The sequence below is a fragment of the Sabethes cyaneus genome, chromosome 3 (assembly GCF_943734655.1).
Source record: "Sabethes cyaneus chromosome 3, idSabCyanKW18_F2, whole genome shotgun sequence".
Lineage (NCBI taxonomy): Eukaryota > Metazoa > Arthropoda > Insecta > Diptera > Culicidae > Sabethes > Sabethes cyaneus.
The window spans coordinates 98,810,526-98,830,831 of NC_071355.1; the positions used below are offsets into that span (position 1 = coordinate 98,810,526).

Here is a 20,306-nt window from a genome sequence, read left to right on the forward strand (position 1 = left end):
CTGATCATGGTAGGGTTACCCAGTATTTCATCTTTATGTGTTATTCGGCAATATCTACTAAATAAGCTTATATTAACTTTTAATTTAGACAAATGTTCATAAATTGAAAACATTTCGTTCAAATAGTGCATATAATGTTTATAAACAGCTATCGTATGGAAAATATAATAAATAATACATCATAACTGAGACACGTGTTCATAAAAGTTAGTCAATATCATGCTTTCCAACAAAAATCAGCGCTTGATAAGCTGTTATACGACAAAAAGGTTTGTTGGGCTCGTTTTGATTTAGCAAATTTGCAATCGTTTTAGCTTCGATTGCAGCCATACTTAGTTGATGTCCTGAAAGTAAATCGTGTTGCACACGTATCGCAATGGTCCATTGCTTCTTCGAATCGACTATATTGAACTTCTATTAGAACATTTTGAAAACTGGTACTCGAATTTCACCAAACAAAATTACCATTTAGTAACTTTAAAGTAAAGTTTTCTCTTTCGAAGAACCTTACGGACTTCTCAGGTATAACATTAACAAATAAATCGGATAGATGAACTAATTTTTATCGACCCTCAACTGGTACTCAACACGGATGCTATTTAACAGCTTTCTCAAATGTACTCTTGTATGCCAGATTAACAAACGTACAACGCAGCCACATCCGCGAAATTTTTCCTTTTCGAGGAATATGCAGAATTTACAAGCCAAATAACAATGTTTTAAAATGTTCTACCCATTAGCATACAAGATTCAACCTCAAACGCTGCTTCCACAGTAATTGTCACATTTTTTCCGGAAGTTGCAGACCATGACGTTGCAGCGATATTGACATTAAAATATTGCTGGTCATGGTCGTTTGGGAGAAGATTTATTCAAGTTTTAATAATGGTGTCAGGAATATGAATACATATACTGTGACTGACTGCGGCTGCATTAACCCAAATCGATCCCGTTTCTAGAGTCATCATCGACATGCGAACACCTTAGGAAACTCACAATAATGGGTACTTTAAAATTCAAGTGCACGTTTATCGTCATCGAATTATAATCATCGTCGATGTTAAAAATACGGTCATAATAATTTCACCCCAGAGTATGCTAATCTCGCGCATGCTAAACACCGGTAGAGAGAGAAAGTGAACGCCAGACGGAGGTTCATGTGCTCAGGGTAAGACCCATTACGGCTGCCAAGAATTAAGAACATCGGTTGAGCCGAACAATTGCAACAGGATTCCCATATGTTACGTCTACAAGTGGAAATGATCATATAACAGTTGGAGCGCTTGTAAGGGTAAACATTTCAGATATCAGTGGAAACATCTCGTTTTTCAACATTGTTGATGCTGTTGATGATTGCCGGCTCGGTTTTTTCTCCCTCGTTGTGTGCCATTAGCAGTCCCGTAATTCGCCATATTTTGATGGTTGTGCAGTTTGCACAGTGTGCTGCGCACGGTGGGAAAATTCATAGCTCTTTGTGATATTTAATCATTGTATTCAATATGTAAGGTTAGTTTTGTACTTAAAAGATTGCAATTGATAATTGTTTGTCTTTGTGATTTAAGTTCAATTGGTCAGGATAAACTGAATACATCAAAAAGTTGTTTTAGCTCACTGTGCAGCATACTATTTTCAGACGCCTATAGAAAAGAGCTGACTGCTGTTGCACACATTGTGGGAAAACAACATACGTTCCAGAGAAAAGAATGCTTATGTAAACAAGTTTGCTATTTCGACTTGTCGATCCGAACACTTTGCTTTTTTGCCAGCACGCCGCCCGCCTGGTTATGTTTAATATTCGACCGTTGACGGCAGTACTTTGTAGTCTCCACTGCATACTATGTTGTCGCTTTGTAGTCCGAGCCGTTTTAGTGTATCTGATTGCAGGAAATGCGCTGTAAGCTTTCTTCAACTTGTTTACAAACTTAGGAGCGCACTGATTCTGAACCCATTGTGGGAGACGATCAATACTATGTAGATGACCGGATGAATCCAATCAAGTGAGATGATTCATCGACGCAGCATCGAGAGCGAAGATGCTTCCGATCTGCGTGAGTGGTTGAAATGAGGGCGGTTTAAGTTTATATGAATTATTATTTTCATAAAGTAGATTTAAAATAATATAATTAATTAAAACAAATTAAAATAAAAAAATAATAAAAAATAGAAATTTACCTATTCTATAGAATATGTTTCGTATTTTTCTCTTTGAAGCAGGCGGCGACTTTGAAAATTTTGGGCGACTATTAGGAAATGACTCTCCTTCTGTATCAGGGATGAACTTGAAAATTACAATGCAGTTATTCCGAACGATTTTTTTAGTTTTTAGTATTTTTTATAAAAATGCAGCTAATATCATTTAAAATATTGCCTATCACTAGTTAAAACTTTTTACCATCTTTTTGGTAGAGCTCGATTTTTTTGATAAAATCTTCAATAGCGCCATATTTTGACGTTTTCATATGAACAGGAATCTGGCGGGAGGAATAGGACTTCCCTTTTCAACGTTGCAAAATAGCTTTTAAGAAGTTTAGTAACATGAGGCAGAACGTTGTCATGCTGTAGAATCACTTTTGCAGGCTTTTGCTTGTATTGTAAGCAAGTATTCGCTGACGATGGTTTCATACAGTTTCAATAGTTCATAATAAATAACATCAATCCGACGATGTAGAAGCATAACCCTGTTTTTTCGTGTTTCTGTAATGAGTTTATAGAAATTTCATTGCCCCAGCTAGCAGTTTTGCACAGATAAAAAACGACGTTTAACGATTATTTTGTATCATTCCTAATGAATGCATTCGCTTAGAAATGCCTTGGTGGGCAATTTCTAATCCACAAATCAGCTCTTCATGCTTTTAGCACGGATTCTCATCAAGCCATGTGTGTAGCGCCTTCGATGGTTTTGGTATTTTTCTACACGGACCACGGACGGCTGCCAACATCATAATAACCATCTCTAAACGTAAGGTTGTTGATATTCTAAAAAATATCGATATCAGTAATATCGATATTTGGACGATCCGCGATATTGACATCGATATCTAGGCAGGATATCGATTTTATATCGATATTGCAGAAACCCCAATTTTTTTAAACTGCGTAATCGCTTGAAATAGCGTGGTTTAACTTTCATGATCCTGATGGCGCACATTTTTGTTGTAATCCAAAGAATAAGTGTGCCAAAGGCATCAAAACCCGTTAACGAGAAATCGCACCTTTATCACAGAGAACAGATTAACAGGTTCGAAGAAAGTAATCGATTTTTTGTGTGTAAAATCTGCCGGTGGCGCCCTCTAGAAATAATTTGCCCAACGCATCAAAAAATATGCATGTGTTTTTTCCAATATTACTTTGTGCTGGAGTTACCATAGTAGCGATGGCAGCGACAAGTTTTAGTTTGCCACTTACAGCTCGAGGGATGCTCTATCGTACGATTACTCGTTGATTACATAAAAACTTTTTACACACTTCTCGTCAATTATCTGGTAGTCTGTTCTCTGTGCTTTTATCGCATATAACATTAAACTCTACATGCAGCATAAGAAATAATAATATTCTAAATTTCTCACCCTTTGGAACGCGATGAATTATAACCGTCGCGGACGAAATCGTCGCGAATGCGAATTTCATTTAATTTGTCAAGTAAACCAACAGCCTATTTGCTAGCTAAACAAGATACATTCGTTTAACTCACTCACAGCCGCTAATGCCTGCGACGATTTCAAGCTGCCAAAAAATTGTGCAGCGCGTTTTGTTGCAAACGGTAAGGACAATATCAAAACATTAATAATATCGGTCAGCTGAATATCGGCTTAAAATATCGATTTTTTAAGCACGGAAAATCGATAATATCAACTATCGATATAACATTAACTACCCAAACTTTGAAGAGACGGAAACACCCAGGTAACCAACAAGAATTACCAGTGCCATTCAAATCCAAGTCGCCTCAAGTGCTACTTAAAAACGAAAAGCAAACCCTAGGTGCTACATTCCGTTATTGAAACTTGACCTTCTGTTTTTATACGACAGACTTCGCAGCTGGTTGTTAGAGTACAGGACAATTGCGGAGCCAGTGCAACAATCCTATTGATTCCAACAGCCTCTCCCAGCCGAGATTCGAACATACGACAACTGGCTTACTATACCAGCATCGTACCTCGAGGCCAACTGGAAGGCCGACTGAAAAAAACTTAAAAACTACTTTGGTAAAATATACGGCTCTTTTACTGCTAACCATCTTATAGTGCTGACAATGCTTATTTGCAGCTGATTACCGACAAGAAGAATTTGAATAGAATTTTGGATGCCAATTTAATGCAGTAAGGCAGTCAAAAAGCTAATAAAGAGCAACGCGCAGTATAAAATGACAGTTAAGCTAATAAGTGGATGATTTACTGCTTATGTTTATGTAATGCTTATTGGTTACCTGGGTGGTCATGGCATATTGTTCCATTTAGAGCAGCATTTCCGTAAACTTTTTGGAGTTCTAAATGCGCTTTAACTGCTGTTTTCTTCAAATGAAAAAATAAAAAAAAACAGTTAACACTTCCTGCAAATGAAAACAGACATTTTCGCACAACTAAAAGTTTATAGCCCCAGAACAAATTCACTAATGTGTCACAGCGGGTTTGTTTATCATATGTCTTAGCTTGATTTACGATGTTTTGGATATGTCGAGCTATCAATTGACAAACAGTGGGAACATAGTCGCGCTGCTAAGTTGATAGTTATTTACAGTAAACTTGTTTGTTGAAATCAATGCGTCGTTAATGTAATTTAAAATGTCATAATGCAAGGGTTTAACTACTTGATTTGTGCTCCACCTTCAAGGCCGATCAATTGAACTATTAAAAATTCCGTTTGAATGCGTAATTGGTCGAGGTTCCGCAAAGTTTTAATGGATAAACACATCGACGTAAAGACGTTTGTTCGCTTTGTAAAAATATCGACTGTGATTAATTAGATATTCCAACATTTTCTCTACGAGGCTACCTGACAGGATCTGTTCGAATCGGTTTTAATTATAAATTTGTCATCTCCCAAACAAAAGTCATAAACTCATTTCATGCGTCTGCTCGGGGCAAGTTGAACAGGAAATACAGAAACGAATTAATAACATATGAAATGTCATTGACAGAGAATCGCTGTAGGCAGGTGTAGTTCTACACCTCACTAGAGCCAGAGAACTCACCAGAGCAATACAAGGTGCAATCGATACAGAACACGTTTGGGGAGGGGACTTTCTATGTAGAATCCAATAGCATGAATTCAGGTCAGATAAACTAAATTATATTCCCCGAAATTCCGGCATCCAGCCCACTAGCTTAATGGCGGTGTACTCTGATGAATACAAGTCAATGTAATGAATTTTAAATTGTACGATCCGCATAAATTATTTGGCGGTTGAATATGCGAATGCTTATTCATGTGTGCCGCACTTGTGCACCGTGCACCGTAGAACCATCGTTTCTGTGTGATTAGTAAAACTGTATATATGACGCATGAACGCAACTTCATTCTGTTTTGCACACTATTTTGCCGGTAAAAGCCTGATTGCACAGGGCATTCGATTCGTTGTTCATCCAGAAGAAGGAGAAGAAAATGCTGCAAGTACATAAATATAGCCTTTTTTGTTTAATTGGTAACCATAAAAAACTAACTGGTTACATTTAACAGCCACAAATAGAAAACCTACTGAACGTTGTGTCATTAATATGAATAGAAAATTTTGTGCATTTTTTTCTCATTTGAACTACATGCAGTTTTTTGTTAGATATACATATTATATTCGTGTCATTAAAACATTATCTTTTCTAATCTTATCTTCATTAGTATGTAAATGGAGATTTTCGACAAGCATCGAGATTTTCAGCATAAATTTGAGAGTGCTTTTCCTATAATAAGAGATGCTATAAGTTAAAATTATGTTACTGTGAAACTACCATTTATCATCTATTTTCCTAAAATGCAGTTAAGCATAAGCATTGTAGATTTCGAAACCTAATATTTTTGTGAAATCTCGTCCATTCACTTTCGAACTCGCTGCAGAAATCTCCCACGCTACTAAACATAACATATTTTCACTTGCTCGAGGTTTCGCTTGGTTGCTGCTGTTGCTTCGGTATGCTGCAGCTGGACTGTCTTCTGTGTCGTGAAAACATTTCCGGACCAGCTTCGATTTGTATGCTTAGTCATGCGTCTCTTGTTCGTCACGATTGTAGCTATATTTTTTGTGTCAGTGAAATTTTCCCAGTCAGATTTTCCTCTCAAACGATCGGACTGCTTTGCTAGGTCAAGTGTTAACATTGCTGCCCCAAGTTGTAACTACTCCAGCTGACGCTGCACTTCGCTAGCATGGCCGTTTACAGTGGCGACAACAGTGAAAGGCCTTGAATTTTTTTTGCAATGTTACTGCTTGTAGTAACCGTGCCTTAGTTATTAACTATGCAGTTTCGATCTGCGGCATAATTTTCTTTCACGGTGATGCATAATCAGTCGAGTAAGTAAAATAGAAGCAAACGGTTCTAAAGTAGAATAATGAGTTTTGGCTTGGCTTTCGTTTTGCACAGCACATTTTGTTGAATACAATGTGTCCAAACCGACTATAAACGGCATTTAGCAATTATAGGGGAACTGGGGGGAAAATGAACACCTTAAGCAATTTCGCCATTTGCTTCTCCAGGAACCAACCAAATGCTGAACGCACTACATGAATTGAAAGCTGGATTCATATTCCATGTAGCAAAATATAAAGATGTTTAAAAAAGGATGATTTGTCATGAAAAATTCCTTATTTTCGAAAGCGTCACATTCGAGCGTGATTTTTTTCGTGTGGGTAAAATGAACATGCAGTGAGGGCAAAATGAACATGTCATAAAAAACTAAAGTTAACATGCAGTTTGGATAAATTAAACATTATTTTACCTTATCATTGTTCTACACAAGCTGTAGATATTCAACAAGGCTGATAAATTAAAACACGACTCCACAAAGTTAACATAATGTATCTTCGCCACGTTCATACAATGCTTGACTTTCAACTCGCTTCATCGGTCATTTTTCGTCATTTTTCGAGAGACTCGAACATTTTTATTGATTGAATTGTAATTAGGTCCTGGCTCCTGATAAATGTAAAATAAAACACCATTATACACATTGTTCATTTTGCCCCCATAGTGAAGTGTTCATTTTGCCCCCAAAACACGAATTGTTTTCTAGTGTTTATTATAAACAAACAGTTGATAAAAATATTTGGAATTTTCGACAGATCTGCAGGACAGGGATAAGCAAACAACACTAAATGATACCAATAGTCGAAATTTAATTTGTTTCGCCAAAAAAGCTTATATACTATTAGTGGAAATTACCATCGGCGTCAGATTCCAACAAATATTTTTTACTTAGCTTATGATACTAAGCTTACTAAGCTTATGATCACCACATATTATCTCAAACAGCTTGAAATACTTCTAGGAGAAGATACCTATTGATCTGGAACAGATTTTAATCGGTTTACTGGGAATTTGGCTACCTGTTCATTTTACCCTCCCCTGTTAATTTTACCCACAGTTCCCCTACTACTTTTCGTTGACGTTGACTGCACAGGCGCAAATCGTCAGAAAAATATGTACAAGCCGCGTCTTTCGTTAAATTATCCCTTATTTTTGCGATAACTTTCTTGAAATCATTTAGCTTCGATTGCATTTACTGTATACAAAGGAGTACTATCTTGTTGGAAACAATAAAATTCATTCCCTCATAACTACTTTGTGTGAGGAAATGTGTTTTATTTTCAAACTATGAAATCTGTGTCAAAGTAATAAGCTGTTTTATTTTAATTTCGTAACACGTTTTGCTGATTGGCAGATCATTTCTTGCACTTCATACACAATATTTCCAACGATGCAAAGAGTGCTTCAAAGTAAATAAATTTTCGCCAGAAAAAAACATATAATACCACCAGCGTGGAGCAACACCTCGTGATCTTTGATATATTCAAACGGTTCATACAGTTGCGTACTTTCCATTCTAAGAAATAGCCTGATGAACAAAATTCCTCCAATTAACTCGGTTGTAGGTTGTCGCTCTCCAATTCCTTGGAAACCGTGTACTCGCCGCCGAATCTCCCTCCAACTGGTCTAACCGTCTTGCTCACTGCTTCCTAACACTCTGTAGCGCTATGTTGAACAGCCGGCATGGAAACTTTAATCAGTCTGATCAGCTTTCTAGTCCATAATTTTACATAGCTCTTTGTGGTCGATGGTATGATATGTAACTTTGAAGTCAATGAACAAATGATCTGTGTATTCACGGCTTTTTTGAAGAACCTGTCTCAGTGAATATATTTGATCCGTCGCCGAACGTCTTTCATGCTCGACAACTTTCCACAAACCTGTTCGTAATTGATGAGAGTTGGCGGAAAATTATTTGGTAGAGCACTTTGCAGTCGGAGAACACTGATCGGACGATAGTTCTCACAGTTCAGCTTGTCGCATTTTTTGTAGATCGGACTGATAACCCCATTGTTCCACTTCTCTAGTAGTTAACCTGTTTCACATAGTCCTATAGTAACAATCAGCTAGAAATAGTTTCCCGTTTGAATCAAACACAGGGTTGAAGACAAGTTTATTTATCCAAATCCTGCAGTAGCTCTTGCATTATCTTGGCTGTAACTTTTTCGGAAGTTTTCTTCTTACTCCATATCAAATACGGAGCCTAAATTCTTGCGTCGCTGAATATTTGAATATCGTAAACATCACAAACTTACGAAATTTTTTGCTGTTTCAAAAATAACTAACACTACACCAGGGGCGGACTGGGAGCCAAAGGGCCCACCGGGCCTTTGAGATTAGGGGCCCCGTGCAACTTGACTCGACTCAGTCACTGTCGAGTGTCGAGTATCGAGAGAACGGGCAGCATAGCGGCTCGATGCTCGAAACAAAACAAACTCAGTCGTTATTAGGACCGAGTTACCAACTTTTAGCGTGTGCGGCATATTAGCGGTTCACGGTACTTTAGTTTGGACGCATTTTTCTTCAACCCAATCTTCGCTACTTTGAGTTTTAGTTTTTTCAGCCACCCCCACAGATGTTGTTCTATCGACAATATTCATTTCATTGGCAAAGCAGACGAACTAACTAGATTTGCTGAAGATTGTGCCTGTGTGTGCTCCTTTAATAACATCCTGTAACGGCATGTTGAACAGCCCACATGAGGGACCATCACATTGATAAAGTCCACTGCGAGGTTAGAATGGCCATGATTTTACGGTCGATGGAATCATGCGCAACTTTGAAATCAATGAAATAATTGTGCGTAGAATTCTGTATTCATGGACTTTTTGGAGGATCTGCCGCAGCGTGAATATTTGATTCTTTATTGACCGTGCTTCAGCGAACCCGGAAGAGAACTTTTCACATTCTGATAAGTGCCACTGTGCATCTTTACCAGCAATGCAACGTTTTCCTCATCTATCACCCATTTATATTTCTGCAGATTTTATGTTATAGGGTTAATGACATGCAAAATTGCAAGTATCAAATAAGCTGATTTTATAAATGATGGGATGTAAACAGTTCAATATATATATGAGTAGCTTACTGCGTCTTCAAATCAGAACAAAACAGTCCATAGTGCAGGCGATTCCCGTGCCGAGTTGTAGCTATCCCTGGGATTAAACTCTTGGATTTTCCTATAAGAATTCTGCTTCTATAAGCAAGGTATTCTGTGCGAATCCTCTGCAGAATTTCTTCACACGATTCCGATGTGAGGAAGGCCCGAAACTCTGCGCGAATCTTTTTGGTTCGTCCTGGTAGAGCTGCGGAAGAAAGAACCCACCGTCTAAAAATGTCAGTACGAAGAGCACGTGCTCGCCAGTCCAGAGGAGAGGTTCGCCAGCAACGACACACGGAGTTTCTACAAAACGGTCAGGTGCAAGAATTTTGCCATGCCTGTGATGTGCAATGATAGTGCTGGCAACCTGCTTACTGACAAAACGACGGTAGCAGCCAGGTGGAAGAGTATTTCCAGACGCTGTTGAATAGAGAAGTAAACACGAAGATCAGCAGGTACAGGATAAAAATTTTGAGCGACGGCAAAACTGTGGAGCCATCAACACAGGAGGAGGTCAAAAGAGCAATCAGTGAGCTGAAAAACGGTAAAGTTGCTGTAAAGGATGCTATCCTGACTGAACTTCTAAAAGCGAGGAGCGAGCAGCTGTACGAAACAATTCGCCACCCCATTGTCACGAACAGAATAAGGGAGGAAAACAAATCTCGGAGGAGTAGTTGATTGGCCTCATTCCCCATAATTTAAAAAACGGACATCGACTTTACATCGACATCGACATCGGACATCGAAACATTACGTTGCTCAATTTTGCCTATAAGGTGGTCTCCCTATCGTGTGTGGCTGAGTCCGTTAGCTGAGTTCTTCGTCGGCGAGTATCAAGCTGGTTTTCATGAGGGTCGCTTCAGGATGGATCAGATATTTGCCCTGCGATACCATTAACACCGCCAAAACGAAGTACATGGCGCGGAAATCCAAATGGTGCTGGTGTCGAAGAGGAATTGAATATATTTTGGTATGCTCGTGATATGTGACAACGATGTAAGTCGCAAAATAAAACGACTAATTGCAGCTGCGAATTGGCCTTTACGCAGGCATTACATTTTGTAGCTGAAGTCCCGTAGCTTGCAAATTCGCATAAACTGACGCTCTAGAGAACACTAATCCTTTCGGTGGCCCTTTACGGACATGAATCATGGACGCTAAAAGAAGCTGATCGTAATATTGCAATAGCGTAATATTGCAAAATCCAAAATGGCGTGTAGCGCAGACGCATGAACCACGAGCTGTATTAAGAATGTAAATATGCTGTTATAATGAAGATAGTACAGTATGACAGTCTGCGCTGGGCTGGTCACGTGTCTAGAATGCCCGACGAAAGAGTAACCAAAATTATTTTAAGCATAGAATCAAGAAGAGGCCGTAGACTTCGGAGTAGACATCGCACTGATAGATGTGCGCTATCGAGGATGATGCACGTTCAGCTGGTGTTCGAGGGGTTTGAAGAAAGGTAGCCCAGGATTGAGTACTGAAGGACCATAATTCATTCGGCGCAGGATCGATAACGGACCGTCGCCACTGAAGTAAACTAAGTATGGAGCTTAAGCCGACAGTTCGATATTTATAAGTAGTCAAATAACTGCGGATGAAATACTAATTCTACTTTTAATTACTCAGAATTGAAGCTGGTAATATTTTCTGAGCTTGGACCCCAACAGCTCAACTTAAATGGTTTCATGAATCATGGGGCCCCAGCAATTGAACATTCGTGAGTCGTAGAAAAAGTTCAATTGAAAGAAAAATTTTGGTTTAAAGTTCGGGGCCCCAATAGTCCCATTTAAAGCTGAATTTTCAATCTTCAAATCGATTGATTTCATGAATCATGGGGCCCCAGCAATCGAACATTCGTGAGTCATAGAAAAATTTTAATTGAAAGAGAAATTTTGGTTTAAAGCTCGGGGCCCCAATAGTCCCATTTGAAGCTGAATTTTCAATCTTCAAATCGGTTGATTTCATGAATCATGGGGCCCCAGCAATCGAACCTTCGTGAGTAATAGAAAAAGTTTAATTGAAAGAGAAATTTTGGTTTAAAGTTCGGGGCCCCAATAGTCCCATTTGAAGCTGAATTTTAAATCATCAAATCGGTTGATTTCATAAATCATGGGGTCTCAGCAATCGAACATTCGTTAGTCATAGAAAAAGTTTAATTGAAAGAGAAATTTTGGTTTAAAGCTCGGGGCCCCAATAGTCCCATTTGAAGCTGAATTTTCAATCTTCAAATCGGTTGATTTCATGAATCATGGGGCCCCAGCAATCGAGCATTCGTGAGTCATAGAAAAAGTTTAATTGAAAGAAAAAATTTGGTTTAAAGTTCGGGGCCCCAATAGTCCCATTTAAAGCTGAATTTTCAATCATCAAATCGGTTGATTTCATAAATCATGGGGCCCCAGCGATCGAACATTCGTGAGTCATAGAAAAAGTTTAACTGAAATAAAAATTTTGGAAAATCTCATTTTGTGTAACGACGAAATTTTTACTGGGGCCCACCGGGCATTTGCCCGGTTGCCCGGTGGGCCAGTCCGCCCCTGTGCTGTGCTGAATGAAGAGCAACTTCTGCTAAGCTCGTTTCGTCGATGTGATGGTCAACAATCCGCCCAAGTGATTCAAGCAAGAAAGACATTAGACTGATTGACTAAAACTTTTTGCTCGCTCATATGTCACGCGTCCACCTTTAGGAATAAACTTAATGGTTATTTAACGCCGTTGAGTTGGGATGTACCCAATAGCAATACTACATACAAACATCTTTTTCAGAATATGTTCGAAGTATTTGAATCCTTTCTGCAGTTAAATGGGGTATATTCCATCTGCTCCAGAAGATTTGTATGGAGAGAAGCTGTTTGCAGCCTAAAACCGTAAAGTAAAAACCCATAAGACTTCAGGTTCCGCACAATTCGGAAAATGACTATAAAAGAGAAATTCCAGGGTTTCGTTGTCGTTCGTACAGTACCCGCCGTTCGAGTCTCCAATGTTATTAACCTGATAATCTTTCGATTTTGACAGTATTTTATTAAGCCGACTTACCGAGCAGTGTATCACCACATTTCTGAAATCGTCGCTGCGCGACGGTTCGTCATGCGGTAAGTATGCAGAGCAGTAGACGTATCGCCTATGGGCATCATCCATGATGAGGTCTACCTGGACTGTATGGACTGTATGGACTGTATACCTGGACTGCCAGTCCGCCCCTGCACTACACTACACTACAATTTTGAATGGATTTTGATGATTTGAATACCAATCGATTCATAATGGATGTAGCAATTATGTGGTTTTTAATAAAATTTCCATTTTTAATTCCTAAATAGTGAAAACTAACGAAAACTTTCAAGGTCAAATTTCCCCATAAATTTTCCTCCTGATCTAAACGATCACTTCACTGGCAGAGACGACAGTTAAAGTCACCATCAGTTTAATAAGGTTTCTTTTTACAAAAAAAAAGTAACAAACCCCTCCCGTCCCAGCAGGTCGAAGGTACTTTACGACATTTTGTTACAATTCTATTTGTACAATGAGGTTTTTTTTTGAATACAATAGCCTTTGTTTCTTACCGGCTTGGGTCGTCTTGGTTGGTCTCCTGGAAAAAACTACAAAATGGCGGACTTACAACCCACGCCAACACCAATGGTCACTGAGCGGAATAAAACTATAACGAGCAAACTTCAAAGACAAGCACAAGGAAGTGCAAATTTAAATAAATTTACAGCTCGAAAATTACCAGACCATACATTTATTTTTTTTAAAAACAAGGGTTAGTAGGTTACTTTTACTTGCGCAATTTTCGCCGGAAAACTTCCTTCTGGCACCCCGCGTGCCGGGATGGTTGCTGCTGCTGCTCGTTGGTCGACTTTGGTGACGGGTGATGCGAGGGGTGATCCAGGGGTTGAATCCACTACAGGAGGTACAAACGGACGCAGCGGCGTCCCGCTATGATGACAGGGTGCACAAAACCAATAGTCACGGCCGTAAATAAGTTTTAGCCAAGCTGGCCAAGAATTGTTTCACCGACGGGGGCACTGTAGCGTATCTAGGCCTAATAACGAACGGCCGAATCGCAACCCAGAGGCACTGCGCACAAATAAAACTGCGGATTAGCGTCCAAACTGGCGTGGGACGAAGTTTCACGACACTCTTTGATCGGTCCTTTGACCTTAACCCATTAAGCCCCACACTTTTCCCAGCAGGGATAGAAAGTTGAAACTTTCAGGAAAATTCTCTTTTGGGTCAACTAAGAAAAAACCGCTGACATGTATTTTTAATTTTGACCCTTTGTCCTGCATCGCTACGTTGCGAAAACGCAACGCTGGGCATTAAGGGTATACCGTTTTTGCATACCTTCATTATTATGCATATAAATGCTTCATACTTTTTTACCGTTAAATCAAATTTGGGATTTTTTCTTGTGATTTTGAGTATTAATAAATATTAAATGAACGGCTTAGAGTATTACATGTTATGTTTTATGATAGATATCGAAACATTTGGGTTGGAGACCATCTTTGCACTAGACGCATAATATGCAGTTTGAATGCTAAATGCATGTCATCGCAGATGATTAAATTCCTACCAACACGTTCCGGAAAGGTTGTAACATTAAATTTGGGTCCATGAAACTGTCGTTGTCATCACTCAATTCCTCCAGATATTCTGGAGGCAAAGGTACTTTAACAATTTTATTACGCTCTTATCACAACGGCTTCTCCATCTGCCATCAGTGTTTGAAGCAGCGAATTCTATGTTATGTAAACTTTTATAATGTTTCCGAAATATTTTAAATAAGCGAATGATAAGATTTACATTCATTTGTTTACTAAAAAGCAACGACATCAAATGAAACACCGCAGCGAACGAACGAAAACAAACATTCCCGTTGCAAATTTTGAATATCGTTACTTCCTAGCGTTGCGTTTTCGCAACGCAAAGCTTCAAACCTATCTGAAAATTACAAAAATAATCAAAATTATGAAACAAAGTTTTTTTTGGCAAGCAACCGATTCTTACTAACACTGATTGATAGGTCAGGCGTTAATAGAGGTAAAATCGAGTTTTATGAGCATTTTTCCTTAACTGTCTGAAAAATAGCAAAACCTGTTGTTTTGTCACAGCTGTAATTATGTTACATGTAACATCTGACCTTTGAGCAAAAACAGGTCGATTAGATTTTTTTCCAATCTTTCTTTGTTTCTCAGGGTCTAAGTTGATATCTTCAACCGGGCCTTCTCTAGAAACGAATGAAAGTGCGTTGCGTTTTCGCAACGCTGGGAGGAAATGGGTTAAGCTAGTCCCCTTTGCGATTTCAACACTGGCTCACTAGCTACGACTCGTACTGTTCGGGTAGGCTATCGGTGGGCTTAGCGTTCGCACTACACTGTGTTTGGCCTGATTCAGTGGGCCCCTTGACCTCGCGCACTGTATACCTCCGGGTTCACGGTCTAATTACAAGATCTCCCGCGCCGGCAGTTGCGGGTGCTTTTAACCATCCTCGGTCCGTTTTCCGCCCTGAACCCCCCTTGCATTTCATCCCGCTGCCCCGTTGTTTTTCCTACGGCTGCTGATGGTACTAAATCTATGACAATTTTTATCGTTTTATGTTGGTGTCCCGATCAAACTTTAACTGTATGATAATTTTAAAGTAACGTTGCATGCAAAATATTTAGTTAATCTATCCCTAACCATAAAATTGAATCCTAAATAATATCAAGCAAAACTAAACTAACCAAAAAATATAACATGCAACAAATAAATAACAAAAAAAGGAAAATAATTTAAATAAATAACAGGGAAAACAATTTTTAATAAATAATATTCGAGGACACCAACTTGGGCTATTAAACATAAAATAAACGTCTCTCAAACATGCAAGCACAGAGAACTGACATTTATTTTACATTCAGACATTTACTTACAATATTTACAAAAAAATAACAATATAAATAAGGGTAATAATCAAGTTGGCCCAGTGACCAAAGGATTTTATTGTGACCGTGGCAAAATATGGTCACAATTTAAACCTAACTTATGTAACTGATAATCATCATTAGTAGTATATTGCGTCTGTTTGTCCTTATGTGCTGGAAGGTTTGAATCTGTTTATGAGAAATGATGTATCGTAAGATTAAAATTATTTTTTGATACATTCACTTAGTCAAAAAATCCAGCAGGAAGTACGTAAAGCGGTCAATAATGGTCTCTAAAAATAATGACAGTTTTACAGCTAACTACATTAGCAACTTACGTAGTTTTGTTTTTTTCTGGTCACAGTGCAAACAATGGAAAATTTGTATTATCTACCATCTTATTGCATAATCACATATAAAATGCCTCTATCAATGACTCGATATACCTATATGATTTAAAATAGTGAAATCTTCATAACTTTTGTTAAGCATCATTAGCTGGTAATATAGTGCATTTTGACGATTGCCTTTATATATTTACGAGTTACCTTTTGCATTCATATATTTCACTCTTTGTCAAAATATATGAATAAAACTGAGGATGTGACCACTTTTTCGAATCCATGTTGCGACATAGGCGTGCGTCCGCTTAAACGGGAAATGTAACATGTCTACTATCCTGTTCAGTTCAAGTCTTCTGTCGCACTCACAAAGGCGACTCAAAAAGAGGTTAACCTGCAAGTAAAGGTCTCTTCGAGCGTTTATCGTCCTTTTGCATCTTGTCTTCCTCCTTACGTGGATGAAAACTGATGGGTTATTCATGAGAGACCTAAAGATGTGAATGGGCATAAAATGACTTTTACTAACCTTTCATTGTTAGTTGTTGGAATCTTTTGTCATACTCAATCAAGATGGGTTGCTTTCTGTACTGTGGCGGTGCTCGCAGCTGTTTTCGCATATTGATGATGAACCGATGACACTGTTTTGCGCAATTCACCTTTGCATGTTTTTACCTTAATAAAGCGCTTGAAATATGTTTTATGTATAAAAACGGCTAGAGTAATGTATTTTAACGATCGCTGAAGCACCAGATGATACTGATGTAATCTTCACTCAATCCCTACGATTACGCATACAACGGTAGCAAGTCAAGAAGCATAAATCTTTATATAAATTTGATGAGGATCTTTTTCATCGCCGCCGATTACGAAAACGGTTTATTTATTCCACGTCTCCGTCAACCTCTGCTTCAAGGATTATTTATATTCCTTAACGTTATCTCAAGCAGGCTTGCTGATCGGAAAGAGGGTTCGTTTGCATACGAAAATTTTGCGTTTGCCGAAAAATAAATAAACTTTTATTTGGAGGTTTTATCTTCTAACGTTCCCAAAATAATAACAATGCTAATATTAGTACAGCTTTTACTATACTATCATTATTGTAAAAATAATGACAATACATAGTATTACAAATATATCTGAGTAGAGTAACTTATACAACGTCATCTACTACGTTCCTCATCAAAGTAAAACTTTACCCTTACAATGGCAAGTTTTGCAATGCCAGTCACCTGTCTGCTTTCCATCTAGCTATGTATATACCTTTAACTGTGTGTTTACGTGAAAGAGCAGCAGAAATATTTATCTTCCTCCGTTCGCATTCCCTGCCTTATCAGTAAGAGCATAGTACCAGTACCCCAGTGCCCAGTATACCCGAAGCACGCGAGCCGGAGATAAAATATTGTACTTGTTTAATATAATCACTGTGTCAACATTAAATATATTTGCGAAAGAGCGAAGGGTGTTCTACCAGGTGTACAGATGTGGGTTTGTCACCCATTTGTTTCGTCTGATTCTTACTGTGTGGAAAACAAACACAAATTAAAGAAAAACCTTTTACAAAATTTATTGATTTGCAAAAACAAAATATTTTTCTTTAATAAGTTGTGTAGTACAATGTTACAAAACTATTTAGAAAATTACGAACGAAATTAGAAAAAAAAGTCGGAGCAATTGTACTGCCGAAAACATTTATTATATTTTTCGATATTTCTGGCCACACCAGATTTATTTGTTGATTTTTCGAAAATATTCTGCTAAGCTTCCAGATGACCGAACCAGGGCCAGGTGTTTCATTTAATATCCTGCTGTAGATTCTGCACAGCCACATCGATACTGTATTCACCGCGAAATGTCCGTTTGCCTTAAACTGCTTCTCGTTTCCAACAGTTTTTTGGTTTTCTTCAGGTTTCGCTTGACAATGGGCCGATATTGGGAATAAAAGTAACACCGGTAGCTGAATTACAAGAGTAAATGCTGTTTACTAGTTGGTTTATGGCGATTTTAGCTATATAAAGTAAGCACTTAAATAGGGTTTGGACGAGTGATGTTTAAGCAACTTTAAGTTTTGTCAAATCAGCTCTCTCCCAAAAACTGATGAACAAGCTTAATAGCAGGTCTTTCTGCTAAACAATCCGCTTCTAAACAGCCATAAACATTAAACCGCATTACAGTTGCTTAAAAGTGTTAACAGCGTTTTATTAACCAGTAGCAGTTTTCTTTAAGCTCATAGCTTTCAAACTACTTTAAGGCTGCTTAAGGGTGTAATTTATTCAACTGTTGTATCCCTAAATCAAATGGAACAAGCGCTTCATAAGCTGCTGTACAATATTTTTTTCAATATTAAAATAAGATTATTAACAGCAAGCTGTATAAAGATTGAAGAGACATTGATTAAGAAGCTAAAAAGCATTGAAAAACTATTTCACATTCTAAAAATAGTATTGACAGCATTACATAAAAGCAGCAATTTAAACGCGCAAAAAAGCCTCTATTGCAGCTTCGAAAGCAGCCATTAAAGGCCCAAAGCTTGATAAAATTAGCTAAATAAAGGTTTTCAGCTTTAAAAGTTCAATTGTGAAAAGTTTGATTAGTCTGAAATTATTAATAAATTACTTGAGTTCCTTGATTGGGTGGACTTCCGGGATGTTGGGAGGGTTCTTGTTCTTGGACACCACGTTGGCGACATACCATTCCATGACTTTGACCCGTAATGATAGGATGTTCAATCTGACCAAAACAGCATGGAGCAGTCGTGTTGCTTCAGGACAGGCAGCAGACGTTTTTCCACATATTTGCTCACTTAAATTTCCGGATTGACGGTGGCAATTCAGCGCAAGAGGACAGGTATCCGCTATTGCGCAGTTGTCACGCTCGACGTGACAAATGCGTTTAATAGCGCTAGCTGGGACACCACAGCACAGCTCGCTTCGAAACGTCCAAGTGCCGGTGTCGCTATTCAGGATTCTGGAAAATTACTTCCAGAATCCCGTGCTATGCTACAATACGGAGGAAGGTCAGAAGTACGTTCCAATCATCGCAGGGGTTCCGCAAGGTTCCATACTGGGCCCGGTGTTGTGGAACGTCATGTATGATTTGTCATCATTGTTTCCAATCTTCAACTCCAGCTCCAGGAAACTGGAACTAGCACATCATAAAACGGAGGTTATCGTGGTGAGCAACCGCAAGTCGCTGCAGCAAGCAAATATCAGCGTCGGGGACTGCACTATTTCGTCAACGCGGTCCTTAAAAATCCTTAAAAGTCATGGTCGACGACATGCTCAACTATGCCTCGTCGACTATGCTTGCAAGAAGGCTTCCACAGCTATTTCCGAATTGTCTCGTATGATGTCTAATAGCTCTGCGGTATATGGCAGCAAGCGAAGGCTGATAGCCAACGTGGTCCAGTCCATACTTAGGAGTCCCCCGCGTGTTCCGAATGCATGGATGTAGAGGACACTGCAGAACAAGCTTTCTTCATATGCCCTCGTTTCGCGGGCGCGAGAAGCAACATGGTGGCAGTGAGCGGACAGGATACTACACCGGATAACGTAATCCAACGGATGTATTCCAGCTCGGGCGTCTGGGGAGCAGTCAATGCGGTTGCTACCCAGATTGTACTTGAGCTACAAAACCGCTGGAAAGCCGATCAATGGCGAATAAACAGCCTAACTACCATAGTCCAGTAGTTATCTAAGAGGGTGCGTTAAGCACAATAGCCCCTCCCTGAAGTAATACCGATAAGGTGGTGCCAGGATTAAGGCTGGAGACTCGAGTAGGGTTTTAGTGGGTCGGGATACCCAACCCCACTGATAATACCGTATCTTCTCAGGTGCTTAGCAGATTTCCCTGCTCGAAAAAAACCTGATATTTTAGTAAAATTTGCCATACCCGAGAATATCTACCACTTTTCCCCTTCCTGTTGTCGCATAAAACTCTAGCCCAAGAAGCTGTTTGCAGTCTGCCTAGACATAGTAGATCGTCGTCGTCCATCACTACGCAATCGAACTTTGTCGCTTTCGTCGTGTACAGCTTCCGGGATTGTGCTGTGGTCATCTTGTTTTGTTTATCGTTGCATTTTAGTGTAATTACATTCCGTCTACAGTCTACAGTCGGGTCGTAAGTACGCTAAAATGTTATAGCTCGACAGACAATTGAAGACGACACTTCTAGCTTGCTTGCGACATGTTGGACGGAGCAGTTAGGGCAACACTTTTTGTCATCGCAATACCTGCCGGCTTTTGATTTTTCATTGATCCAGGATTTCTCACTGTCGATGACCGTTACTTGTACACTCTTAGTAGATTAGGTAACTTTTAAAGATATTGCTACTCGATGTGCTAGTAGTTCGGACGTTCGCAAGAGACTGGCAACCCGGCACCTACTCTACGTATTTGACAGTAGTCAACATATGTCGACCAACATTTGAAAAGGGCGAATAAGC

At 39.0% G+C, this 20,306-nt stretch overlaps 1 protein-coding gene across 6 annotated transcripts in view; it reads left to right on the plus strand.

Moving 5' to 3' along the window:
- LOC128741558 (fasciclin-2) overlaps positions 1 to 20,306 on the plus strand; it is a 144,457-nt gene that overhangs the window by 1,886 nt on the left and 122,265 nt on the right. The gene's annotated exons all lie outside the window — the stretch shown is intronic.